This window comes from Astatotilapia calliptera, chromosome 12 (assembly GCF_900246225.1).
Source record: "Astatotilapia calliptera chromosome 12, fAstCal1.2, whole genome shotgun sequence".
Lineage (NCBI taxonomy): Eukaryota > Metazoa > Chordata > Actinopteri > Cichliformes > Cichlidae > Astatotilapia > Astatotilapia calliptera.
In genome coordinates, this window is record NC_039313.1 from 31,602,915 (window position 1) to 31,609,848 (window position 6,934).

Genomic DNA, 6,934 nt, shown 5'->3' on the forward strand with positions numbered 1-6,934 from the left:
AGTAAATATTTTATTCTAACCCTTGAGCTCAGGTGGATGTTCATGCCTTTGCCTACCTTCAAGTGTAACATTTCATATGTCTTATTACAGACAGGAAACTGTAGGTGATTGAAAACTATAGACATTCTGCCACTGTCATGGTATATAGAGAGAGTTGATTTTCTGGTCAGTTTATGTTCCTACTTTCATCTCAAGCCATGGGTGTTAACCAAAAGAAAAAGAGGAGTGTAACTGAGTTTTCTCTGAAGGCTTTCTAGGCTCTCCTTTAGGGATGGGTGGGGAACTTAGCCATTCAGAGTCACTGCTCCTCTACATCAGAAGGAGAAAGCTGAGGTGATCTGACTACGATGTTTCCTGGATGTTTCACTATTACATCATGTGAGAAGACCTCTGTGACATGTTAGAGAAATTCCGTCTCTTGGCTGGGCCAAGAATCCGTCTGTGTCAACACAGAGAGGAGATCTACCTAGACTACTGTTGCTACTCCTGGAACCTGTAAAAGTGGATGAAATGAATGGAGAGATAATTAGTCTTTTTTAGTTTGTTTGCATTTAGAAACAATAATGAGTGGACAGATCAACAAGCCACAATTCAGATTCAGATCCAGTATCCATAATCCTAATTGACCAGAATCCATGTGCTAGCAGACCAGCCAATGGTTTTCCAGACTGTAGCCGACCTGGTTTAGAAATGATGCAGTTAATTCACTTTTTTGACAAATATCTTTAGGATTATGATTTCAGTTTTAAAGTTTAGCCTCCCATTAAGCCTTTCTATGTGTATTTGCCATGCTGAGTTTCTCTTTTATTAACTTAATTAAACATCATTATTCTACAGTTCATGTAAGTTACAACTTTAATGCACAAAGGCACTTGTGCTCAGACAAATGTTGGCTATTTGGAACAAAGCTTGCCCTGGGATGAACTGTGATCTCTCCGGGGTGTACCCTCCCTCACCGTATGACAGCTGGGATGGACTCAAGTAATCTTTGACTAGATAAGCTGTTAAGAAAAACTATGGCTGGATGGATGAAATAAAGCCATTTTTTTTACAATAACTCAGACTCTTTAGTTTTGCACATGAAAAAAACTTGGATTTGCTCACTGATCCTCTAACGGGATGGTCAGATTATTTGGAAAAAGAAAAAAAAAACAAACCTCTGATGTAATGTTTCAGAGCAGTAAAAGCTGAGGTCAGTCAGCTTTCCTGGAAGTTGCTCAGTGGAACCAAACCAGAGTGAAATATAATCTCCCAGTGTCTCGACCAGTGAGGTTCCCCAGCTAAGATTTTCCAAAAAAAGCTCCTCCCACAAATGGAAACATACAGGCCAACATTCAGTCTGTCAAAATTATTATAAAGCTCTTCTTCTGCACTGACTGTACCAAATATTCACAATAATTTTATCAAACGCTTTGATCCTAAATTGAACCAAAAATCTCTCTAATGTAACTGAAATAATTGCTGATGTTTGCATTTTTTTTATCAACTTGTTATATATGATTTCCTAAGTAACCTATGAGAAGCAACAAAGGCTCCTCTCCTCCAGATTTGTTCATGTGCAGCTCTGTGTTCAAATGTTGCATAATGCATAATAAAAAGATGCTTGGAGACCAGACCAGTGTGAACATGCCCACACCTCACTGCCTCATCGGTTTTACCCAGTCAGAGCTGCTGTGGAAAGTTCCCACAAATTTCTTAGTTCTCTTTTTCAGTGGTCAGTCTTTTGCTTCATAATTCACCTTTACAAAGCAAACGTTACATCGCAGGAAAGATTTTACAGATGAGCAGGATATTGATCCAGAATTTGTTTGGTTTCTTCCAGTATGTAGGTTTCTTTTTTTTGTTTTTTAATGTCTTAGTCTAACTTTGGTCTCAGTTACTTTCCCGGTCGGGTTTGTTCCAGTTCAGTTTAGTTTTTCTTGTTGAAAAAAAATGTTTTGTTTAGCTTTTTTAGGTTCAGGGGTTATTTCTTGTTGTTAAAAATGTATATGGTGTTTGTCAGGGGGTAACTTACAATACTAACCATACAGTACTGTCTTGAGTCACCCCATCCCATTTCTCCCTCACAGTGGAACACTCCCCAAAACCTGAAAATCAGCATTATTGTAGCAGTGTGGGATCTTCTTGACAGAGAACAAAACAAAAGGCAGCTAACAGTAAAAGAAGAACTTTGGAATATCATTAGGAAGCCAGGAGAACTATTCCTGAAGACTAAATCAAGTAATTACAAGCAAGCAAAGAAAGATTAAGGACTTGAGGTGTGGCTCGTGACGTTTACACAGTGCTGTAGATGAAAAGACAAACACTTATTATTATGTCATGTGTCAGTAATCATCTAAATCAAAGCTTCCTCTGGCTTGTTGTCTACACTCTGTTGACCTGTGTTTGTTCAAAAGACAAAGTTTTTCCAGTTATTTGCTTCCAAAACAGGCTCGACGTCTGAGGTCAGCATTTATTGAACATTTCTAAATTAGTTCTAACTGAAATTCCAGCAGATCAGCTTATCTCAGCACCAGCTGATATATTTCTATACACCCTACTTGTATATAAGGTACGACATAAACTGCTTTAGCCTGCCTACAGTTGCTGTGTATCTATAAGCCACCGCTCCTTGGTGTTGTGTCTCAGTATATCTATTGCCATTAATGCCTGCTCTGATCTTTGGCTTCAATGTCTTTCCATTAAAGGTCCTTCAAGGAAAACAAGATTCCCATAACAGAACCGTGCCAACATCTATAACTCTGTGATTTTTTTGTGTGAAGAATTTTGACCTGAGCTCTAAAAATAGTTGTGGAAAAGTGGAGCCAAGGTCAGAAGAGTTCTGTTTACCCACCAAAGTATGACTTTATGTCTGAACTTGCAGCCTGATAAGACACTGACTTATGACATAGTTTCATATCAAGTTTTGCCATTTACTGGTTGCAGCTCTTTCCCCTGTTTAACTGTTGGTAAACCGTTAAAGTCACTGATGATGAAGGACGATGGATGGTCCAACTTTAAGTGTTATCTATTAAACATTAAATAAATAAAACTAAATTCTTTGTTCTCTATATTTGTTTAAACCTGACAAATCTAAATAATAGCCTAGAACGAGGTGCACTCTGGAGTCAGTGCCCGAGGTTCATTTATAAATGAGTCTGAGTGCATGACTTATTTCCCTGAAGTGGTAGGTAGTTGAGCTACATCTCTGACAACGTGACGCAAGCTGCTCAGGATCATTGGGATTAAACAATTGTAGATTTGTGACAGTTGACAGTTAGGCAGTCCTGTAGCTGCAGTAACACTCTGCTCTTGGCCAGATGACAACCTTCAGTTCGATATAGAGCAAGCTACAATAACGGTCACTAAAAATGTAATATGAGGAAAAAGAAACACTAACAGCTGGCGCTTCAGACAGTAAATGGTAAAAAAGAAAGTTTCCTTAACCAGGAGCTGGTTGCACTTCATTTCAGTGAGAAGCACCGTAATATCAACATTATATAAACCATTGTTCATTACTTAAATGTTGTTTTGTAATTGGCATACATTCAGCACAGAGACAGTTTTGTCTTGTCATCCATTGTCTGTTCCTTACATGAATGACCAAACTCCTCACCATGTTTCTAAGAGCTGCTTGTGTCATAGATGTAGACAGAAGTGTAGTTGACAGATAAATCATCAGCTGGCATTCACACCTTCTCACCTGTCAACCACAACAGCCCAGTACAGCATTCAATACATTTTAAAAGCCTAAAAGTTTTTAAATATCCTATGAAATGTTCGATTGCATTAACATTAGTACTGCAATATCTATAAAACGAACAAAGTCTCAAAACTAAAAAAAAAGGTTTGTTTTAGGCATTGATGCAAGAAAGAAATGACGAAAATGAAAAGATTCCTGAAAGTAAATATCAAAAAGAAGATTAAAACTTTCCATGAGATGCTTGCAAATGACGTGTGACATCTCTATGACCAGCTGAATGAGCACATATGGAAGAACTGCATGTAAACGGATCTACTGAGAGCTGTTTTGTTATTTTCAGCTGAGTCATCGTGATGTATTGTTACTCCTGCTGTGGTTCTTATTGCAGTTCTTCTGACTGGGGACTGTCTGACTAATGGGTCGTATCTGCTGAGGTTCACCCACATAAGATAACAACTCAATCGCATTGCATGTCTCCACAAAATCTACTGTTTACATCTCAGCAGACGCTCACACGCACACATTTGCCAACAGCCCACGTGCAATAAATGTGCAATAAACAGCAGCACAGACACACACATACAAATACATACAATGACACACGTGGATGAAGCATTGGCCTCAGTGGAAACTCTGCACTCTGCTTAACTGCGTGATCACTCCATAAACAACCAAACACACTTTATCCATCTTATTTCAGCGGCAGTCAGCGAGACCGTTTCATCTCGTGCTTGAAAACTTTTGTCTTTTCTTTCTTTTTCTTTTTTTACAGAAATCTTTACAGGAAATCTTTATTTGCAGGATAAAGCATGTTTAAAGTTTTGAGAGTTTTCAGCTGTTTAGCATAGTCTCGTGGCACTTCGTGAAATACTCCTGAGATGTAATCTGTTGAAAAAAATAGACCTATACCCCCTTAAAAACAACAGCTTTCACACAGTCTGAGGATGCTTCATGATATACTGCTGAAACGATCCATTCACTTAAGACTTTACATTATTTAGAGCATTTCCCGCCAAATTTATGTAATATCCTGTAATGTCCAATGGGTTTCACCAAGAAGAATGTCTTCCTGATGGAAACCACTTAGCAATTACAGAAATTATACCCAAAGAAATCTGCCCTAATATACATAAATGTAAACTTGTGCATCAGTTGCTGCAACTCTAATATATTATTTTTGTATTGATTTTGTTCATTTTGCCATTTTTTCTTGACTTGTGTCATAATTTCACCCTCTAAATGAGTTACTGTTTACTTCAAGGAAGGAGCTGAGCGTGATTACAAGGGTTAAAGAAAAGAAGGCTGTCCTCCTACACTTCCCTTTTTTTCCCTCCATACCAACACAATGAGTCACAGTGGTAGGAAGTATCGAGAAACCTACCGGTTTGTACTGGAGTGGAGCAGAAAGGAGGGGCAGGGTGAGCACTGAGATCTTACAGAGAGAGAAGAGTGGAGGAAAGGACAGGGTAGGGTAAAGAAGAAAAAGGGAAGACAAGCATTCAGTGGGAGATTCCCCGGCTGTATCAGAGCGGAAGCAGAAGACCAAGTCAGGATTTCTCAACAAATTTTGGTCAATAGTGACGTTTCAACCGGAAAGAAAAATCTTACTAAGTAGATTTCAATATCACCCGATGGGTCAGCCTTAGGGTGAAGAAGCATCATGTAAGGGAAAGTCCTTAATACTTCTTTTATTGCAAAAGGTGTCTCCAACACCAGCAGTATAAAACAAAAGTAGTTCTCTATGTGGAGAGCTTGGGAGAGTTATATCATCAAGTAAACTTAAAAGGGACCAGACACCAAAGAGGTTAATAATTCTTTCAAAAAATACTACTTGTAAAATGATACAAATACATCAGGACCAGTGATGGGAATAAAGGCGTTACAAGTAACGGCGGCGTTACAAGTAACGGCGTTACTTTTTTCAGTAACGAGTAATCTAACTAATTACTATTTCTATTGTTACAACGCCGTTACTGTTACTAACAAGAAAATGCGATGTGGTCGCGTTGCTATTTTTCAACAAACAGACGGTTGCAGCTGTGTTCAGCTTACCGCATTTTATATCAGTTGCCGGAAGTATCTGTAAGTAATCTGGGCGCTACAGCTTTAAGCAGCTGCGCGCGCTCCCGCGGACGGCAATCACTTTCTACCCGACAATCACTTTTTGGCACAACACCTGGAGCTAAGGGGGCAAAACAATCGCATGAGTGCTGCTGTTTGACTGAGGAAAAATATAGCAGTCGTGGTAAGCCAATCACATGACCACTTCAAGATGACAAAGCAACAAGGTGATATATACCAGTTTTTGAATTGTGTCAATAGGCCACATAAAAACAGAGTCATGATAAACAATATATATTTATATATATTTTTCCTCAATAGTTTCATCACGTTTACTGTCTAAGGACAGCACTAGCAAGCACTCTGCTTATGACCAAAAAATTAAAAAACAAAACAAAAACCAGCCTGTTCGTGTTGATGGAAAAATGCACCATGTCGACCAATCAAAAACTGATATGGCAACATGACATTCGGTTGTTTAGGAAGAGGGGGAAGTTTTAGGAGTGACGACGAGAGGGAGAGCAGAAAAAGAGAGAGAGCGAGTTTTGAGATTTGTGACGTTTAGCATGTTTGTAGTGTGTAGTTAATGTGTTGTCTTGTGTAGTTAGTGTGTAGTGTTGTGGCTAGTTTTGTGTTGTGTGTCAGAACAATAAGGTGACTGCTGTCTCCAGGTAGAAACAGGAGTGATACACCTGCTGCTGTCAGACCTGCAGGTATCAGGCTTGTGATGTTCTCCTTTATAATGGACAGAAATCTTTAGAGTGCGGCATCTTATTGAATGCAGAACACCTGATTGGGGTAAAAGGTAAATGGCTGCAAATAACTTTGTTGTTTGCAAAACTTGTGCCTATGATTTTAAAATTGACAATTTATATTTGAATAAAATTTATGAAATATGATGATGATTAAACATGTTTGTGGTTGTTACAGTAAAAAATATTACTTTTTCTACTCGGATTTTATGTTTTTTGACTGATTTTAGATCAATTGTGTTAATACAGTATGTCAAAATGAAAACATAACTGTAAATTAGGACACGTGAGGTTGTGCTGAAAAGAATGATACCAAACAAGGCAAATAAACAGTTTTTAAAGGTGAAACGTAGAGGAAACATCAAAAGTAGTTAAAAATGGCAAATTATAACCTGGACCCCAGAGGGTTAAACTTTTTTTTTTAAGTAACACAATAGTT